The sequence below is a fragment of the Sorex araneus genome, chromosome 5 (genome assembly GCF_027595985.1).
Source record: "Sorex araneus isolate mSorAra2 chromosome 5, mSorAra2.pri, whole genome shotgun sequence".
Classification (NCBI taxonomy): domain Eukaryota; kingdom Metazoa; phylum Chordata; class Mammalia; order Eulipotyphla; family Soricidae; genus Sorex; species Sorex araneus.
Window position 1 is genome coordinate 86,709,199 of NC_073306.1, and position 20,734 is coordinate 86,729,932.

General features: G+C 46.7%; 1 long non-coding RNA gene across 3 annotated transcripts in view; it reads left to right on the plus strand.

Moving 5' to 3' along the window:
- Positions 1-20,326, plus strand: part of LOC129404880 (uncharacterized) — a 78,479-nt gene extending 58,153 nt beyond the window's left edge. Inside the window, exons 1-3 of one of the 3 annotated variants that reach the window (XR_008630215.1) lie at positions 14,324-14,462; positions 18,015-18,144; positions 20,233-20,326. This is a non-coding gene — a long non-coding RNA (uncharacterized LOC129404880). Of the gene's footprint in view, positions 1-14,323; positions 14,463-14,855; positions 15,756-18,014; positions 18,145-20,232 lie in introns of those variants that run through there. The other 2 variants (XR_008630217.1, XR_008630216.1) reach the window with 2 other exon arrangements.
- Positions 20,327-20,734: the final 408 nt, after the last annotated feature.

Sequence of the window (20,734 nt, forward strand, 5' to 3'; positions counted from 1 at the left end):
TTCCTCTTTGGTTCGCCTGCTGCTAGAGTGAGTTGCGATGGCCCTTCTTCACATCGTGACTGGATGGCCACTCTTCAGCACCCTGCACCTGGGTCTGCATCAGCCCCCACCTTCGTTTCTGCCCTCTCCATCTGCCTTCTTGCCCTTCTGTAGCTATCAGTAAACTGTTCAGAAAAGCAGGTGCAGGTCTGAACTCCCATTTAGGGACCCTTTGGATTTTCACGTGACCTGGAAGTAGTTCTGCCAGGATACTAGCACAGACTCTCTCATAAGCTGGTCCTAAGCCCACCAACAATCCACTCACAGTCTGTTTGGCACAGTGTCAGGTATGTAGGACAGGGCACTAAGTGTGGCTGGCATGATTATCTCGATGATCATTAGGACTATTATTGCTATTACTTGTGCTGCCGGTATTTGTCAGAAATCTTAGTGGTTATCTGAAAGGTCATCTCTGACTGTGAAGATGAAAATGCTTTGAAGAATCCTATGCAAATGCGGCAGTGTGGGTTTCTCTGATTGGAGGACAGACAGGCAGTGAGAGACAACAGCAAGAGTCTCGGCTTGGCCACCAGCGTAGCATCTGAATTCGGATGGTTGTTACATAGTTGTGAGCCTTGAGCCAATCATTTAATGAGCATTTTGGATTTTCTCATCTATAAGATGGGTGTCACCAGAAGTCACTGTTCCATAAATGGTATTGGGTAAATGAAAGTTTTTTCTTCTTTATGGTTTGGGGATCATAGCTTGTGATGCTCAGAAGCTACTTTGGTAGTTTGGGTTCAGTGCTGAGTAATCACTCTGTGCAGGTGATTGAATCTGGGCCTCGAGGCATGCACTCCTGCCCATTGAGCCATCTCTGCACCATCTATAGCTTAAAAAAAATCAGTGTGGCCTCAAGAGAGCACAGGAGTTAAGGTACTTCCCTTGCACAAGGCTAACCCAGGTTTGATTCCCAGCACCACATATCTCCCTGAGTGCAGAGCCAGGAGAAAACCCTAAGCACCGTGGGTGTGGCCAGAAATAAAGCAAACAAAAATCATAGTGTATCTTTTTTGATGCTTTCTCTAAATTGTATCTGGCACCATGCCTGAGCCCTGCACTGAGACCAAGTGATAATGTGTAGTAGTTAAAGGCTTTCACCAGAGTCTGACTTGGATTTTTTGTGTTTTTTAAAAATTAATTTGGGGGCTTCCTAAGAGTGCAGGAGCCCTCTGAGCAACTCTCTGCCAACTGGTAGGGTGACTGACTCAGTGTCCAGATCCAGTGGTGCTGGTGATATCAAAGTTATACTAGTGGTACTGGGGTGGGGGTGGGGGGTAGCCCTAGGGAAAAACTAGGGGAAGGGGCATCCACTTTCAGGGCTGGAACTCAGGTCCCTGTGCATGCTCCTTGACCACTGAGCCATCTCCCTGGCCCCTGGCTTGTGTTTTGATCTGAGTTCCCACACAACTGCACAACTACAAAAGAATTCCACTCTCCACGGTGAGCCCTCTGCTCTGCCGGGTGGGAGAGAACAGTTACTCATAGTGCTGGGTTGATCAGTGAGTTAAGCAGACCGCATCGGCTTGGCCCTCAGAGCCTTGCTGGCTCCTTATCCCCTCCTGGAGTTGCCCAATATATGCCAGCATCTAGATCAGCTGTGGATTCTTTGTGAATGTGTCACTCACCACTCCAGGCTCTACTCAGCACATGTTTCTGAAAGTTTAAGCTTAGTGCCATGTCTCTAATACAGTTTAGGAATTAGCTGTCATTAAACTTGACTTTTATTTCCTCAGTGGTACTCTGAATTCCTGAAACACTGTTTTGAAAGCCTTTGAGGAAATTTTCACCTTGCTGCTTTTGGCAGTAGACACATAGTAGGTACTTATTGACTCTTGATTGATGAATATTGATGATGACAATTAAGAAAGCAAAACCTTAAAAAACCATTATGAAATTCTAAAACCAGGTCCTTCTTCATGACTTTATAGTCCTCTTCCTCAACATGGCTCAGGACTACCAATAAGTAAATCACTAACTGCAAAACTCAGCAGAGAGGGCAGAAGAGCCCGGTAGATGGTGAGTCTCAAAATCAAGCTCAGGACTATTGAAGTCAGTGACTCTCATCTTTACTGACACAAGCGATCTTATTTTTGTTTTCTTCTTTACTTCTTGGCATCTCTCTCCAGCCTCACCCCCTCCTGCAATCCCAGAGGACTTGCTGCCCTCACAAACTCTCCAAGAAGTTCCTTCAAGTTTGAATTTCTGGGGAGAGTTCTCCCAGCTTCAGAATTAACCTTTTTTCATCACTCCATTCTTCACCTCACTAAAATTGACAATTAAGAATGACAGAGGTCTGGCCAGATTATTGTTAAAGTAAAGCAGAGCTGACTGGAGAGATAGGATAGGGAGAAGGGGCTTGTTTTGCACACAGCTGACCACAGTTTGAGCCCTGACACCACATTTGTTGCCCCTAGCTCACCAGGAGTGATTCCTGAGCACAGAGCCAGGAATGAGCTCTGAGAACTGCCTGGTGAGGCTCAGAAGACGAAACAAAAAAATAAAATCAGCACTGGAGCAACAGTCCAGCAGATATGGCACTTGCCTTCAACACAGCTGACTTAAATTTGATCCCCAGAACCCCACAGGGTTCCCTGAAATCTGCCATGGTGATCTCTGAGCATAGAGCCAAGAGGAAGCCCTGAGCTCCACCATGTGTGGCTCCAAACCCAAAATAAATAGATTAAATAGATTATATTTTAAAATAAAATAAAACAGGCTAACTCTTTATTGTGTTACTCTTCCCCAGGGCTCATGGAAGTGATGCTTTTAATCCAATCGCATAACTTTCTTTCTTGCTATTGTTGATTTATCAATTGGTTTGTAATAGCAAATACAATAGTGGCTTTTGAGCACATAGCAAGAGCACAGCAAACATAGTGGAGAAGTGGAGAAGCCCACCAAGTTCAGTGAGTAACAACAATGACCCAGAAGGCCTAACCAACACCAACCAGCTCTGTAAACCCTAGTGACACCACAGTGAAGATGTTAAATGAGCTCAAAGAAATAGTGGCATAAGTAGTCAGCAAAGTATAAGCAAGTATGAGAGCCAAAATGAGAAAAATACAATTAAAAATGACAGAAATGAAGAGCATGGAAGGTGATATAAAAAACACTCCACAGAATGTTTAAACAGCAGAATAGCAGCAGCTGAGGAAAAGACCAGGGGCTCCAAGATGTAGGGAACCTCTGGAAAACAACAAAAGATAGGCGAAAATTCTAAAAAGTAATGAACAGCACGTCAGAGAACTGTGGGATGAGGTGAAGAGGAAAAGTATAAGAATCATTAGAGTCTCTGAGGAATAGGAAGGCGAATTTGATGAAGAGCCAATAGTTAGAGAATTCATCGATAAGAATTTCCCAAAATTGAGGAGTATTGGCAACCAAATACAGGAGACTCTAAGGATCCCAGTCAAAAGGGGCTCAACTGGGAAGACTCCAAGACACATTATGTTCAGAATGACAAAGATCTAAGACAGGGACCGACTATTGGAAGCAGCAAAGTCAAAAAGGAATTTGCATAGAAAAGAAAGTCCATAGATTCACAGCAAATCTATCAAATGAGACTAAAATCAGAAGAGAATGGAAGAATATAGTACAAAAACTCAAGAAAATGAACACCTCATCAAGAATACTCTATCCAGGGGCTGGAGCAATAGCACAGCGGGTAGGGCGCATGCCTTGCACGCGGCCGACCCAGGCTGACCCAGGTTCAATTCCCAGCATCCCATATGGTCCCCTGAGCACCGCCAGGAGTAATTCCTGAGTGCAGAGCCAGGAGTAACCCCTGTGCATTGCCAGGTGTGACCCAAAAAGCAAAAAAAAAAAAAGAATACTCTATCCAGCTAGATTATCATTCAGTTTGAAGGAATGAAGCAGAGGGTCAGGGAAAGGCAACAGCTAAGGGAATTAATAATATATCAGTTTTACAAAAAGTGTTAAGGAGCTTCTTTAAAAGACACTACAAACTTCCCAGTATCTGGCATTGAGTATCACACTCACTCATGGTGCTTATGGATGACTTCTATTAGATTAAGGACTTTGTATTTACTCCTAACTTTCTAATGAATTTTAAACATTTTTAATAATAAATTAACTTTTCATTTATATTGAAAATTTAATTCCATGTTCTCTCTTGCACATGTATTTCTCTTTCTCCTCATGTCTTTCTAGGTAAATTTAATTTAATAAAAAAACTATCTTGCTTCACTAAAAAAGAGAAAAAGATAATAAAAATAAAAGATGGAGTTAGGAGATTTGAAGAGATAGTAGTGGATAATATTTTATCTGAGTCTAAGTGAAGTGTTGAGAAGAGGCAATTTCAGTGATCTTACTATTGCCCCTAAAATAAATCCCACAGTGGGATAATCCAGAGACAACCAGGTATGGTAGTAATCCCCAATGATTATTGAACACTAACTGTGTCAAGCAGAGTTTCTGTCACATAATCTGCACTGTTCCTGGCACATAATCAAATTATTTATTTATCATATTATCTTGTAAGATAGTACAATTATTCTACTTTATGGAACAAACTGGGCCCCCAAATATAGTAAGTAATGTTTCTTCCTAAATTTTATTTTATGTTTAGAAACAGTAACAAGTCTCACAATGGAGACATTACTAGTGCCCGCTCGACCAAATCGATGAACAATGGAATGACAGTGCTACAGTGCCTTATAAAGTTGTTCACAATAATTCATTATATTTAATATTCAAACACCAATCCCACCACCATTGCACCTTCCCACCACCATATTTCGACTGTTTCCACCCCAAATCCCAAATCATATCCCCCAAAGCTTGGTACATCGGTGGTGTAGAGTATGAGAGGTCCAGGAATAAAATCAGAATACGATTACACAGCAGATTCAGTAAGTGATATTTCTTAGGTTTCACAGCTCTGCAAGACTTGGGATTTGAGGGTCAGAGAAACAGTACAGCAGGCAAGGTGTTTGCATGCTTGGTTTGATCCCCAGCATCACCTGAGCACCACCATAACGATTCTTGAGTGCAGAGTCAGGAGTAACTCTTGAGTATCACCAGGTATGGCCCCCCCCCAAAAAAGATTTGGAATTTGAAACCAGGTGGTCTGAATAAAAGTCTGTGCACCCCAATATGTTTCTGTTGATTTGGGAATTCCCTCTTGTAAGCGTTTTGGGGACATGGAAGTGCCAACTTCATGAGAAAAGCCTAGGTGAAAGGAGCCTCCTCCCCTTCGCCCTTCCATCCCTCCCGCTCCTCCTCCTCCTCCTCCTCCTCCTCTTCCTTCTCCTCCTCCTCCTCCTCCTCTTCTGAAAACAGACAAGGTGTGGTGCTCAGTGGGTACAGGTCATGACACAAGATGCTGGGAAGAGGTTGCTAGCCCTAATAGTGTCTGACTTGACCTGACCCCTGACCTCCTTAGGTTGTTTCAAATACCTCTGCATCCAAGAAGTTGTTACCTTGCCAAGTCCCGAATAATGTATCTCTTCTGATTGCCCATTCACTTTCTGTCCCTGCTTTGCCACTTTGTTCTTTCTTTCTTGTGTTGTGCTTATTTATATCCCTTGTCACAGCTGAGCCTTTGCACATTGCTGAGTCCTTTCCTGCCTAACACCTACTCATTTGTTAAGATGCTGCTTGAGGTCGGTTGCATCTCCTGCTCCTGCATCAGCCTTCGATACCTCACCTCGGTGCACCCCGCACACCTGGTATTTACTCAGAGCATAGCACTTATGATTATTAATTATCCATGTTTACTTTCCTGTGTTCCTAACAACGTAGATTCCAGAGATGAACTTAGGGAGCAAGTATACTCATTTAATTCTTCAGTTCTTACTAAGACTTTCACTTACATTGAATTTGTGCCAGTTATTACACAAAGCATATTATTTGGTACACAGGTGATTGTTAATTTTAATCTCCATTTGAGACTTATTACTCTCTGACTACAAATTGGATACCTGATTCATTTTTGAATTTTCCCCAATGTCCTACACCTAGTTAGATTCTTAATAAATATAGCTATTGCCTATTGACAGTGAATTAAAAAGAGGGAAAAAATTCTGTTCTTAGAATAATGGGACACTCTGGGAACTACCTGAAAATGTAGATCATACTAACAGTTTGTCAAGTGAGGCTGTGTTTTAAAGTTAGTGATAAAAACATCCAGTACTGAAATGAAGGAGAAAGAAAGTGGCATGTTTTCACTTTTGTTTGATGATTAGCCAGATGCAAACCAATATCCAAACCTGGGTCCAAGTGACTCTGACCAGCAATTCTCCTGGCATGACATATTGTTGAGCTCTTAGGGAAGGGGATCCTGGTGGGAGCCATAAAAATCTGTAAGACTTCATCTATTAAAGAACTGACCATAGGGAATTATAATATATCTATACAGGTCTTTCAGGATGAACTGTCTGGAAAAACTCCCAGAACTGATAGAGGAGAGCCTAGAAGCAGGAATGTCTATCAGGAGGCGATTACAACATACCCAACTTGGGGGCAGAAAACAAGTTGACTTAAGGAGTAACTATGGACTCTGGTGTCTGAGAAACTCTGTATATAGGCTGAGATTTTGAGTCAGGATTACTTCAAAGTTGTTTATCTGTTTGCATAGAGAACTGAGACTTTTTTTGGTAAGATGGTGGATTTGGTTTGGGGGCAACTGGTTAGAGAGAAAAGCAGCATGTAGGGGCTGTAGTCATAGTACAGTGTGTAGGGCACTTGCTTTATATGCAGCCCACTCAGGTTCAATCCCAGCACCCCATATGATCGAGCCTGCCAGGAGTGATTCCTCACAGCAAATTCAGGTTTAAGCCCTAAGCACCACTGAATGTGGACCCCAAATTAAAAAATTTTTAAAAATACTTAGAAAAAAAGAAATGCAGCATGTATTCTACATAAGAGAGACCTGAGCTAGACCTGCAAAGAAGCAGAAGTTGGCTGAAGTTAGGAGAGAGCAAGCGAGTGAGCAAGCAAGCAGAGAGACAGAGAGAGAGAGAGAGAGAGAGAGAGAGAGAGAGAGAGAGAGAGAGAGAGAGAGAGAGTAGAGAGAAATCACCTAAGTACCTAGAATTTCAGGGAACATTTCACAATTAGAAGACAAAAGGAAGAATCTTAATCAACAATGAAGACAAACCTCTGGATGTATCCAAGGAAATGAAGTCACTATCTCAAATGGATGTCAACACCTATGTGTTCATTGCAACATTATTTACCGTAACCAAGAATGGTAACCAGAGTGTTCACTGACGAATGAAGGAGGAATAAAGCAATCAGATCTATGTGATTGATTACTTTTTGTCAGGGAAAAAAAAAGGAAATCCTGTTGCCTCTCAAATACACGGATGAAACCATATACCAAGTAAAGTCAGACAGGGAAAGACAAATTCTTTGTGATCTCATTTATATGTGAAATCATTTTACAAAAAGAAATAGGTGAGCACCAGAGCTGGGATGGCAGGTGAAGGGAAATAGATGGTACTCAACAGGTAAAATCTTCCAGTTATAAGATAAATGAATTCTGGTGACATAAAGTACAGCATGGCAACTATAGTCAACAATATTGCATTATATATTTAAAAGTTACCAAGAGAAGGGGCCAGAAAGATAGCACATTGAGTAAAGTGCTTTCCTTGCACACAATCAGCTTCTGTTTGATCCCAGGAACCTCATACTGTCTCCCAAATATTGCTAGGAGTGATCCCTGAGCACAGAGCCAGGAGTAATCACTGACACTGCCAGGTGGAGCCCTCCCCCGCTACAAACAAAAAAGTTGCCAAGAGAACAGATTTTAAAATCTGTTTAAAATCTCTGGTCACACACACACACACACACACACACACACACACACACACGGTAATTGTTGACTTAGGCTGGAAACCATTTTGCAATGTATACATGTGTTAATTCATGATTTTTTGTTTGTTTTGGCACCACACTCAGCTGTGCTCAGGACTTACTTTTATAGCATTGTGTGTCCGTTATCCTTCAGTGAAACTGAGATGAAGAAAGACAAATCATAATATCCTATCTTGAACTTTATAAGAGATTCAGAAAAGACAGTCATTGGATGGATGTGATAATTAGAAATACTGTAAATCAGCCTTCTTACACCTGTGAACTGGCATCTGTCCTGCATACAGGCCTACAGGCCAGCATGGTTAACCTTCCTACACATGCAGCCTAGTAGTTAAAGACCACTGTTGTAGGTTACTCTTTGGAATACAGGGGAAAGAAGGGGGGAAAGGAGTAATGGTGTAAGAAAGAAGCAGAGGGCCTGTAAATACCAGAGAGATCATCAAACCTTTCAGAGGGGAGATGTTTCCAACGTGAGGTATAGCAACAAAGAAATGAATAGGAGTATCAGAGGGTCAAGTATGAAGAGAAATTGCTAGAACAAAGAAATATGAATGACTAGAAATACACAAAATTACTAATGGGAAGGAAGAGGATAAGGTTAGTTCCATAGTGTAGATGTGGTAGATAAAAATCGGAATAAAATTGGAGGCAGTACCTCCAGACCCTGCACCAAGTTGTTTCATTTAGGGAAACCTGGAGGGGGGGGGCGGGTGAGGTCCTCTACCCGCCCCAAGAGAGCCAGACCTGGCAGTTGAAAACCTCCAGAACTCAACTGCCACCATGCTCACGACTGCTCTCCACATGCTCGATGAGCCTCACCCATGAGTGAATCTATTCCTGGACCACGTGGCCAGCCACATTTGCAGCAGCACAACATTTCATACTTCATACCACTAATATACTGAGAGTAATACACCACATTTGATGGGATTTAAAGTAGAAGGCAACAAATCTTAGGAGGAAATATATTTATACACACACACGTACACATATAAAAGCACACAAGGCCCAATCTTTAACAACATGTTACTAATCTCTTATAGAAGGGCTTAATGGCTCTTGGGTGAAGTACAACAATCTTCACACACTTTCCTCTAAGAAACCCTTTTTGGATAATTTTTAGTGGATTATTCATACTAAGCGATACAAAATAAATTATTTTGGTTCTGCTTTGGGGGCAGGGTTTGGGGTCTGGGATGGAAACATTTGAAATATGGGTAGGGAAGGTGTAATGGTGGTGGGATTGGTGTTCAAATATTAAATGCAATCAAATATTGTGAACAACTTTATAAAAATTAAATTAAAAATTTAAAAATCGGAGGCAGTGAGGATGCATGAAGTGCCAATCAAAAGTCCTTCCTTTGAAGTTTCATCACTTGCATTTTGCTTATGATCCATTTTCTTGGTTTAATATTTTTCTCTAGTTAATTTTTGGCAGGAGTGGAAATAGAAATGTGGGCATATCTCAGCATTATGAATTTCCATGGCTGGAATGATGGCTGGTCAGGAATTCCCAGATGGCCATGTGGCTTGAGAGAGGAAGGCAGACACAAACAACAGCACTGAAGTGACTGGGCAGCAATTCCAGAGAAGCTGAAGAAAGGTTGAATGTGTGTCATGGAGTTGGTGCAGCAACAAAGTCGGAACCTGGCAGAAATGAGATACGTGTATCAGAGGGTCAAAATATGAATAACGAATTGATCACTGTATCACTGTCATCCTGTTGCTCATCGATTTGTTCGAGCGGGCACCAGTAACGTCTCTCATTGAGAGACTTATTGTTACTGTTTTTGGCATATCCAATACACATGGGTAGCTTGCCAGGCTCTGCTGCTCGGGCTCGATACTCTCAGTAGCTTGCCGGGCTCTCTGAGAGGGGCAGAGGAATTGAACTCGGGTTGGCTGCGTGAAAGGGAATGCCCAACCACTGTGCTATCGCTCCAGCCCAACTAATTGATAGAGGAGGGAAATGAGATGAACAAATAGAAAGACATATAAATTACTGCTGGGAAAGAAGAGCAAGAAAAGAAACAATGAGTTAGGAGTGAAGAGGATAAGTGGGGTGGGGCTATAAGGACAGATGGGAAGACCTGGGCAGATATGAAGATCCAGAGGTTTTGGGAGAAAATATTCAGAGCACATAAAGCACTTAGGCTGTTTCCTGTTAGCCGTGATGTACTATGGTTGAGTCCAAAAACTGAAGAGGAAACTCGGCACTGATTTGTCAATCAATCAAGTCAGAAATCAGCAAGCCGGAAGTCACAAACTTGACTTTTAGAAGGAAAATGAAGGAGACATGACCACAGCCAGTCTGAGCATGAGCATAAGTGGGATGCACTGAGGTGTATTCTTAAAGGATCCAAGCATCACAGGGCAGAACTGACCATTTTCCTAAGATGGTGCCTCTGCTTTGCAGGCTGTGAAAAGCAGATATACTTGTGATGACTCAGGAGCTCCACGGGCACATCAGATGATGGTCTCAGGGGAAACTGCAGGATGGAAGGAGCTGGAAGCTCAGATTTCTTCCTTATGAAAGACACACTTGGCCCTAGAATTTCCCGGAAGTGATGAAGTTCTGGGATCCCTGCCCCACCCCACAGCGTGGGGTCCCCTCCCCCCATCTCAAAGGAATAGGCAGAAGGCAGGAGGAGAAATTTCTTTCTCCTTTACAAACAACCTAAAGAAAAGATCTCTTCCTGACTGTTTTATTCCATCAACATAGTGAAATCCCAGACTATATTCCCATCTAACCTTTCATCTCCAATCATACGTGACTCTGCAGAACTCTCCAGGGTTGAAATCTGCCCATTTTGGTTTGGACAGAGAGGTAGGTGGTTGGTGAGGAAGATAAGCAGCAGGAAATCTTGGACAAAGGGAGGATTTTAGCCAACGCAGGAGTCCTAGAGACTCTGGGAACCCCACCTGGCTGAATGGGCTCAGTCTTTCTGAGTTTATCCTTTCTAAACTATAGCTTCATGTTCTCTCCTGCAATAATGCTAGCGATGACACTCCTTGAGTGTTAGAACAGTGCAGTGGTATGTTGGATATAAATTTTAGTTCCTGAAAATAAGCATCTTCTGGGCAATTTTTTGGCTTTTTGGTGATGCTTAGGGGTTAGTCCTGGCTTTGCACTCAGGAATTACTTCTGGCATTGCTCAAGGGACCATATGGGATGTCTCGGATCAAACCTGGGTCAGCTGCATGCAAGGCAAATGCCCTACCGTACTATCACTATGGTCCAATCTGGGCAATTTTAGATTTCTAGCCATTGAATTCTCATTTGTAACATTGGCAGGGGTGCTTCCAATCCTATAGTTTAGGTATGGATTTATCAAGAACTGAAGGAACAAAAAGTGTTTTTAAAACCAGAGTTTATGGTTTTGAAAAAGCAGGGCTAAGTTAGGTCATTGATGTTGTGACTAGTTGAAGAATTAAGAAGCCAAACTTGGCTCGTCCATGTTTATATCACAGTGAGTGCTTGTCATCATTATGAGAAGAAAATTCCAGAAATAAAAAACAAAACAGCCGATCTCTTTTTGTGTCAAAGCCTTTATTTTTTTAAACAATTTTATCATTTGGATTTAACAGATCATTTATTTTAGGATTTCTAGAGTAGCAGAAATAATCTGAAGCTTTGTATATAGGATGTTTTTAGCACTGTTTTATTATTTTCCATTAGCATTTACCTATATACAGTGTGCTAGATCTTTATACAGAAAATAGGTGGAATTTTCCCTCAATTGAGATGGAAATGCATGAAAATTGGAAAATTCAGAGGTCAAAAATTATAGTAAACTATTTAATGGAATAAATATTTATATTTTAGTGAAGCAAGATAGTTTTTATTGAATTAAACTCACTTTAATTTAGAAAAAAAAGTGTTCAAGAGAGAACTTAAGCTTTTCCAGAGTGGAAAAAGCCACAAGTAAAGACACAGAGACAAGCAAGTGAGCTATGTGTCTTCAAGAGAAGACATGGGTTTGAAGAGCATGCCAATAAATAATATTTTAAATGCATATCTGTCTTGTGCAATGTAGCAAACTTAACACTGTGTAGATGCTAACCATTAGATTTCATGACTCAGTTTGCTTAAATTCTCAATATTACTGCTCTTTTACCATAGTATTGTGAATTAAATAATCATTTACATTATTCTTCTGGCTCAGTAAATTTAAACTTTGATACATGGTTGAGTGAGGGTGTAATGCCTAGTAAAACGGATATTTTTGCACATGTATTATTGTTATAATAAGCTTTATTTGGCAATTTCTTAGTAGAGGTGAATGGGACTGGAACATCCCAGATTAGTGCTTATTTTACTACTGGTGGTTTCCCTTTCAGATAAGGTCTGTCTGTGAATCTCTTCTTTCACCTCCATTAGCAATCCCAAATGTTTCTCATGTGTATGTGTGTGTGTGTGTTTCTTCTTGGGGTTAGGAGTCTTTTGCATGTTCATACTTGGCTTTATCCTGCCTTTCCCCACCCCACCAGATCTTAAACCTCTGTCAGATCTATCACTCTCCAGTCAAAATCTTACCCCAAAGCATTTTACTGTAATTATTTTCTATGTAGAACCCTCAGTTCACTTTAGATTTATGTTGTTTCGACCTACTTTTGTCTTTTTTTTTTCTTTAAATTTTATCTCCAGTCATAATGGAAGACAAAGAGAAAACATCTTGTGGTGGAGAGAACAGTTTTTCATAGGATCTGCTAGGGGGTGGGGTGAGGAGGTGGGGGCTGGGGGGGTGGAGGGGCCGCATGGTACCCAAACTCCTACTCTTGCCAAGAGTTCTAAAGGGTTTGGAAAGCAGACTATGCGGTATATCTTTGAGGACCCTCCTGTACCACCTTTGCACGGCCTCCTTTGTTAGGAGCTTGCCCCCAAGGAAGGATCCCAGTGTTCACAGACAGGGGAATGGACACAGAAATAAGTGTCCTGCCTAAGAAGAGCATAGGTGAGAGAAACAAAAGCAGGAGAGGTAGTCACTTCTTTGGGCCAAGCTGCCTACACCCATCATTTCCAAGGAGAATGAATACACAGTACCTATAGCACCAGAGTTGCACAAACCTTAGATCCAGGCTCTGCCAAGCACAGAGGTGTAACCACCGCGTGTTTGTGAGCGGCGGGATTTTGCCTCCGGGGCCGGGGAGGGGGGGGCGCGGTGGGTGGGTGGTTGGGGTTGCAGGAGTCTGGAGCAGTCGGCTCTGCAACCGCAGCTGGTTAGGGCAGCAACCTGGGCCTCAAAGATAAACCTGGAGTAGAGGGGAACTGGGCTTCCTTCAGCAACACGCGCTCGCCACGATGCAGTCATTTTCCTCACGGGGGGTGGGGGGGGAGTGTGGTTTAATGGTCCGCCCTGTGGCTCCGCGGGGGCGAGCGCCGGGGTGCCGGGGTGCAGGGGCTCTGAGCCCCGCAAAGCCGTGGCCCCGCGGAACGCCGGGGGTCGCGCCGCCGCCGCGCGGTGGGGGGAAGTGTTGGCGAGACCTGGGCAGAAGGCGCTCCCGGGGCATGAAGCGCGACGCGTGCCCGGGACTGGCGGGCGGCCGCCGTGGACGGAGCCTGGGGGCCAGCAGCACGTCCGCAGGGCTCCGCAAGAAGCAGCTCCGCAGCGCGGGCAGGAGCGCGCAGTCCCGGGAGGGTCCGGCCCCGGGCAGGACGGCGGCGCCCGGGCGCGGGGGCGGCTGCGTCCTGGTGGGGCTGGGGTCGCCCTGAAGACTGGGGACTAGGCCCGGGCCGGGAAGGACGGACGCGGGAAGCGCAGGCAGCTCCCAACTGGTTTCCATCAAAGATGGCCAAAGACCACGCTGCCCTTCCCCCTTCCGCGCCTTTTCCAGCCCCTGCGGGGGACGCCCCGGTGCTGCCGGGGCGGCGGGGTGTGCGCGCAGCCCGGAAGGTGCGGAACCGAAGAGACTCTGGGGGCCGCACCTCCCGCCCAGCGCCCAGCCCTTCGGGGAGCCTCAGTTCAGAAAGGGGGCTCTGCCTCTTTAAGGCGGGGAGTAGGTGTCCCCCTCCGGCCCGGTGACGAACCTCGGAGGGCCGCCGGTGGGCGTGTCCATGCAAAGCAGGGGGCGGGCCTCAGGGGCGGCCCCGTAGTAAGAGGTCAGCGGGAGGGGCGGGGTCTGGGCGGGGAGATGGGCGGGTCAGGGGCGGGGCCTCGTCGGGGCGGCCGGGGAGGGGGAGGAGGAAGCGGCCGGGTTGGTACCATCGCGCGCCTTCCGGGAGGGGGACGGGGACGTGCCCGGGGAGGGGGCGGGTCCGGCGGGCGGCGGCGGCGGCGGCGGCCCGGGCGCGGGGCGGGCCGCGGGGGAGGGGCCGTCTCCGCCCGCGTCCGAGGCGGGGCGGGCGGCCCCTTCCGCGGCGCGGCGCGGCGCGGCGGGGGCAGGGCCGGGGAGGGCAGGGGCGGGGCCGGGAGGGGGCCGGAAAGGGGGAGGCGCCGGCGGACAATGGAGCCTATGTGGGCCTGCGGGAGTGGGACGGCGCCGCCGCCGCCGCCGCTGGCCCGGGCCCCGGCCCCCCGGGGCTGAGCGCCGCCGGCACCGCGCCGCCCTCCGCGCGCCTCCCGCCCCGCCGGCCCGGGGTGAGCGCTCGGGGCGGGGAGCAGCGGGTGGGGGGCGCCCGCGTGCCGGGAGCGGGCTGGGGCCGGGGAGCCGTGCGCGGTGGGGGGCGCGGGTCGAGGTCGCGGATGGGGGGGTGGGGGCGCGGGGTCGTCCTTGCGCCGGGCGCGGGGAGGGGAGCGGCTCCGGGCTGAGGGTTGCAGGCGCCGTGTCCCGAGCCCTGCTTGCAGAGGTTCAAGGAGAAGATGGGACGGTCTCAGGGCCGTGGGGTGCCGGGGCGCGAGGCGGGGGGCTCGAAAAGGCGAGGGGCCCTAGCCTCGCGGAGATGCGGAGGAGAAGGAGACTTTGCAGGCCGGTGACTTGTTGAAGGCGGGGGTGGGGGGGTTGAAGCTGTGGGGAAGGTCTGAGTTGTAAAAGGCTCCAGCAGGTGAGCTGCTGAGGTCCAGGTCCTGAACCAGGAAGGGAGGGGTGGTCCTGGGCACGCCAGGGGTCGCCCGGGGCTTCGCAGTTGCAGCCCAGGCTCTGGCCTTTGAAAGTTGCAGACTATTAAGATGTCACTGGAGAGTGTGGGGCGAGGCTGGTGGAATGGAGATGTCCCGAGCCAGCAGCAGACTCGTGGATCGGTTGAGAGGGAAGGGCCAGAGGCCTGTGGATGCTGCCTGCAGGCTCAGAGGCCAGGCCTGAAGTGTCCAGTAGCGTTGGTCTGCAATAGGGGCCGCACCCATGAACCTTAGGAGACAGGGAAATGATCTAGAGCCTAAACGGGGGCCCCGTTTTTGGGACTGGTAAGTTACTAGAGCCAGTTGGGCAAATGGGCGTGATGGTCTCCTGGTAGACTGAGTGGGCTAGGGCCGGAGCAGAGTTGGACTTTGTGGAAGGCACACATGGGCGGATACCATGCTGTGGTGCATAGTTACATGTCTGTGTAAGACTTGTGTTTGGGTCGTGGCATGGGAGTGTTTGTGATTAGCCATTGATAGGTTCAGGAATCAAGTTCTCTCTTAGGCCACCGATTGGGAGGATTGGGGCTCCCGCATATGCTCCCAGTGGGTTTCAGGAGTTAGGAGGGAGCATCAGGAGTTAGGGGTAGGGGTAGGGCTCTTGGTGGTTGAGAGTGTGAGAGTTAAGAGATTTGATTGATCATGGAGATGGTGCCACCGGATTGTCCTGTTGATCTTGTTTCTTGACCGGATGCTAGTGATTTGGGAAGTTTTAGCCAAGGTGAAATGTTAGCGTGAAATGGTGTTATGCTCCGATGTGCAGATATAAGAAAGACCTCCTTACTCTTCAAAGGTCCCAAGCTATTAAAGGCAGAGGTAGGTTAATAAAAAGAGAAGTTAGATGGCATAGGAAGGTTGGAAGAATAAGGGTTCCATTAGAGCTTCCCAAAAGCTATTTGGCCTACTGCCCCCTTTTCAGAAAAAGAGAAAGGAAAAAGAAAAAGATCACCCATTGGGCCCTGAAAATCTATGTTTTCTAGTGAAATTCACCCCCTCTACATTGCACATCTCTGCTGCCCCTCACCCCACAATCATTCCTGTAGAGTGGGGTGTGATTGCCCACTTAGGAAATAACGCCCCAGAATGCTATTTTGTCATCACAGCATTGGATGTACAATGGTGACAGTTCCAAAGGATGTTTCTCTCTGTGGCCCACCGCTCTCTATGGTAGATAAGGAGGTCATGAACTAAAAAATAAATCATTTCCATTCTGTTCGCTTAAAAGGCAACTTGTGTGTAACTTGGCTCTTGAGCTCAGGATTTCTGACCTGTATTCCTAGGTGACTTAGCACAAGTGAAAAAGTACTTTCACGTGTAGGAATTTTCTCTATGGGCTATTTCCCCTACAGCCTTTGAAAGAGTCAGTACCTGTGAATCAATAGAAAATGCTCTCTGACATGTGGGGGGTAGGGGGCATTGTAGTCTCAACTAAATATTTGATCATGGTGCCTCAGTACAATAGTGGTCCAAGCCTTGAACTAAGAATCAGGAAGTTGGTTCTCTCGTTAACTTCTGTCTGATTTTGGCCAAATCTCTCTTATCCTCCACTTTACTCCTTCATGAAGTGGTAGTACAACTGCCCTAACCACTCATAATGCTCTGCAGTTCTTAAGAATGCCTCTCTGCACTGTGCTTTGAGCGCCACTGAGAAGGAGGTGATGGAGTCCAGGGTTTTCCCTTGCTTCTCCAAAACTGTGTCCTGGGAGCATACCCACGCAGCTTTTGGTGACAGAGCCGCACACCTTGTAGGGGAGCAGAAGGGAGGACTTGCTGCATCTGTATTGTTCTCTTGTCAAGGTTTGGGTTTTCTGTAACTTTTGAAAGACGATATGTCCTCCCCATTTAGTGGCAAGACTAATAGTGATGACAGTTATGGAAATGCAAGCATAGGTCCCCATGGGAGCAGACTGTGTGTGCCTGTGTGGTGAGTGCTAAGCCAGGCTGATGCCCACGCAAAGTTCGTGTGACCTTGAACATGGTCATTGGCTTCCTGGTGGCTTAGTTTTCTTGAGGGGGTGGGAGGCGTGTATGACTTTGGGGTCTGCAAAAAACTGCCTGTGCTCTGGGTCAGAGGTTCTTGATCCTTGGAGTTCCATGTGCCCTGTAGCAGGCAGATGTGGCACCATCACCCTTTAAAGTTATCTGTGTTTTAGAGTACGTGCCTTAAAATGTATAGAATCACAAACAACATGGAAGCAGATATCAGGATGTAGCTTCGGAGGGGAGATAAGTGTATTGTAAAGTAGGGAAGCTGTTTTGTGGCCACTCTCAGGACATGGTCACAGTGTGGCTAACACATCTGTTAGTGGCACTCACGTTCTTGGGTGAAGGCAGCAGTTACTTTGCCTAGAGGTTATTGAGTCTGAAGGTCCAAGTTTTCCCTGACAAGTTCAATTGTTCCCTGCCTGCTCCCTTAGGCGTCTCTGCAGAGGCTGTGAACTCCAGGCTAAGAACCTTTGCTCTAGCACAGGCAGTAAGGTGCTTGCCTAGCACATTGCGGGCCAGGGTTCAATCTCTGGCACCCCATAGGGGCCCCCAGCACAACTAGGTATGATTCTTGAGCCCAGAGCAGAAATAAGCCCTCAACACCATCAGGTATGTCCCAAAAGCCAAAAATTAAGGGAAAAAAAAAAACCCAACTATCTTTGACTACCTGGTTTCTCAGAGTTAAACTCTATTTTGGCCTCTTGCATTTTAGGCTTTGCAATTTATTTTCCACTTCTCTGTTATTCTAAAAGCAGGGGCATAGAGAAGATAAGAGATAAATGTATCTTTGGCAACTGGGGGTGACTATTCTTAGCTACAAAGAAAGATAAAAACTGATTCCAGTGAGAGTTTTATGCTTTCCTAACCGCATCCCTTCCCCCAGGCTTCACAGAAGAGCTCTGGGTAGTGCCACAGCTCCTCCTATCTTGGGTTGTAGTACTCTAACTCCTATACCTTTGCCATCTTCCTGTCTTACTACTATTCTTTCTTCAAGCCCTCTTGCCTACACAGCACCGGGGGAGCGGAAGGCTTTCTTTGCATTCAGCATAAATTGGAATGTGAACTGTTTTATTCTTCTCATCTCTGTAGGACTGAATGCAGGACTAGCTGGTGTTGCTCCTCTTTGACTCCAGAGTTCCCTCTGGGAGGACAGGGGTCATTCTGGAAAGTTCCTGTGTGTCCCAATGTAGAAGAGAGAGCGAATTTGACATCTCGAAAGGTAAAGAATGTCACAATGATCTCGTAACTCCTGTAGATCAGTTGGCATGTTAGATTTTTATTTCTGTATGTGGGATGCTTGTAAGTCCAGACCACTCTTGTTCTCTTGAAGGTGTAGACACCACTTATCCATTCTTGTAGCAGTTCCCAAACAAAGGCTGTCCAGTTAGATGCAAGTCACAGCTCAAAGTGCAACTGCCTTAGACTTCCCTGCACACTCGCTGTCTTCTTAGGAAAGGCCACTGGTGAGAACTCAGGTATTCTCCTTATCCTCATTGGAATAAGTCCCAGCTTCACTGTACCTTCTGGGTCCACAGCGTTCCTGTGGGGTAGTGGGTGCTCGTTCAGTGACCCTGTCCATATACTGGAGGGACAGGGTTTAATTAGCCTTGTAATAGGCTTGTTGTGTTTGGGGGCCACATCATTGGTTGGAAATTGAGGATTTTGTAGAGAAGGGGCATTTGTGCTGAAATTTTGCTTTGGGTAGCCATTATTTAAAATGGTGATGGTTAAAATTCATTTCAAGTACTTAAATGTTGACAGCTCCTTGGTCTGCTTGAAAAAAATTTTTATTTGTATGCCTAGAGTCTGTTAGGTTGGAAGACAATGGATGTATTTTCACCCTTTGAATATGAAAACGAGTGTTAGGATTTTGTTTAGACCAAGTTTTCTTACATACCCGGGGTATCTTTTTGTTTGCTCTCCGTGTCGGGGAATGATTGGTTCTTCCTGCTGAGCACTTTTCTTCTCAGAGGAAGCCTTTTAGTAGTTGGCATGAGAGAAGTTAAGAATGAGCTAGGAATGGAATCCTGAGGCCTTTTAGTTCCACATTCTAAGTTTGTTACTATGCCTTTTATGGAGTAGTGGTCATAGCATAGAAATGAAATTTGTTAAACATGACATAGTTGTAAGCTTGACGTCTTGCAGCTCAAAAGTGAAATGGAGCACCAGGAGAGTTGAAATCAAATTCTAGAGGTGATTCCCAGCCTGGTCAGATGAATTCCAGTGAAGAATTCATTTAAAACATCACAGCGATCTTATAGCCTCTTCTTGAAGATTCCTAAATAATCTGACCTTGTAGAGTCTGGGATTTGATTGTCCCTTGCAGTTTGAAAACTTTGTAAATTTTCGGTAGAGGGGGCGGCCCTGTGTCATAACTCAGGCTTCCAAGGGCCATGTGGGGGACTGCTCTGTTTGACTCATAGCTTGAGTACCAGTTAGTGTTCAGTTCAGGGCAGTGTTTGCCACACCTCGAGCACCAGTGTGATGACCTCAGGGGTCTCTGGCTGTGCTGATCAGCGTGGGCTCCTGTGCCACAGTGTAAAGGGGGTTTCCTGGCTGTGTGCTCACCATCCAGCATCATGGCAGAGACTAGGGAGGAAATCCGGGTGCACATCACGGGCCTGTGACCTCTTCAAGTGCATCCTGAGAGTCTCTGGCTCCCGTGATGGTCTGCTCCCAAGTCTGCAAGTCTGTCCTAATGAGGAGTGGACAGAAGCAAGACTGTGATGTAGTTTTTAAAGAGCCATTTGATTTATTTGGCCACACCCTGTACTGCCCAGGGGATCATGTGGTGCCGGGCCTGGGGCTCCTGCAGGTGAGCCTGGACCCCACTCTCTGTGTCCCAGCCCAGTGCTTCCAGGCCTCAAGGTAAAAAAGTTGGAACTTGTACTTAGTTTTCTTTAGTACACAATTGGGAAGGAAGGAAAGTCAGATGGGCCTGAAAAGATCTGCGACTTGAGTAACACAACTCATCATAAATGAAGTCAACCCCTTTCCAGGGGCGCTCACAGTAGCCCCTTAAATGCACAGTATTTATATGCATTTAAATGAACACCTCTTATTCTAAGGTACTTAGCAACAAGACGACACCACTGCAGGTAGGGCACTCTGCTGACCCTGGTTGATCCCCAGCATCCCATATGGTCCCCTGCGTCTGCCAAGAGTGATCCCTGAGGGCAGAGCTAGGAGTGAGCCCTGAGCACAGTCAGGTGTGGCCCCAAACCCTCCACCACCCCCAGCACCCCCAAATGGTACTGTTCGTTTTGTCAAAAACCCACTTGGAAATGTTTACTTTCTCCTCCCCCAGGTGAGGCCCTTCTGAGGAAGGGGCTCCTAGATGGACCCCCAGGCCGCTGCCTTTCCAGAATGAGCTCTGCAGAGTCCTGACCCGCGGGGTTTCGGTGAGTACCTGGTGGCGTCCATGCCCCGGGGCCTGCCCGACTTAGTTGGTGTCAGGGATGCTGTGGCATTTCTGTGGCAGATTCAGCACACCAGGCTCTCGAGTGAGCCCTGCAGTCCGAGGTGCACAGTTGGGACCTGGTGCGTGGGGAAAGCGAGGCTTGTCTTGCCAGTCAGGCCGACATGGTGTGCGGTTTTTGCGTCACGGGCACAGGAATGGAAGGTGCAGGGTGCTGTCATGCAGGATCACTGCCTGGAGTTGGGGTGTTTTTTCTTGCAGGACACCTCCCAACCCCACCCTGCCAAGGAGTTAGCCCTTCAGTGACAGTGCTCAGGCGCAGTGTGGTAGGAGGGGACATGGGTGGTCTTGTGGCAGAGGCTGTCCCCTTCATCAGAAGGGAGCAGGGAAG